The following is a 1034-nucleotide window of genomic DNA, read 5'->3' as shown; positions in this document are numbered from 1 at the left end:
TGTTGACCCACCACAACTAGAAATGATGTGCCCACCACACCACACACGCTATCAGCCACTAAGAAAATAAGCATATACAATAGTACAACGGTATCTAGCTCACGATACGTCTCCATATTTTGTTGATGACACTGACGAACTTTGCATTTGATGTGTGCTCCATATTTTGTTGACGACACTTACGGACATTGTATTTGAAGCGAAAGCATGATATGGTCATTGGACTTCAGAATAAGCTCATCACGGTCACCACATACATTTTGTCGTGCTAACCAACATGTGCTTGGATGGTTAGAGGACAGTGGTTTCTCGAGCCCACCAAGGTTAAAGTCCCGGTGCTCGCATTTATCTTGTGTTAATTTCAGTATTTTCCGGCGATGTACCTTTAGTGGGAGGAGACGTTCCACTCGACTACGAGGCACCTATGGTGACTTCATAAAATCTCAATATCATATATGCTGGCCCACTCTCTCGAAGGTGCTCATAGGGGTAGGGTTCGCGTGTGTGCGCTTATAGCGGTGAGTGCTTGCGCGTATATATGAGCCCTTGCATCTGTACCATGTTAAACAAATACATATCATGATTATACGGTCACTGGCTCACACGTACAACTCCGTATTTTGTTGATGATGACACAATCAATTGACCAGTCAAACGTTCCATGCGGCGCAACTAGTGTTGCACCATCGGGGCGCGTAACCATGGGGCCCACCTGTCAGTCCGTATATGAAATAAAGAAATGGTAGTTTGAGTCTCTACTGTGTTAATAAAATAGGAGTACATTTTAGGGTGATCATACGGTCACTGACTCACCATACAGCTCCGTAATTTGTTGATAACACAATCAATTGACCATTCAAACGGTCCACATTCAGCAGCGCACATTACCATAGGTACCACCCGTCAGTGCGTATATGAAGGACAGAAGTGGTAATAAATTAGTGTCCGGTGGGTATTCGAAGTCGTAAGACCTCTGGTTGGCAGTCACCGGCGGTTGGGGGGCGTTCATTGGGCAGTGGGGTGGGGATCCCTGG

The sequence above is a fragment of the Triticum dicoccoides genome, chromosome 6A (assembly GCF_002162155.2).
Source record: "Triticum dicoccoides isolate Atlit2015 ecotype Zavitan chromosome 6A, WEW_v2.0, whole genome shotgun sequence".
NCBI lineage: Eukaryota > Viridiplantae > Streptophyta > Magnoliopsida > Poales > Poaceae > Triticum > Triticum dicoccoides.
Note: the sequence above shows the minus strand (reverse complement) of the source record.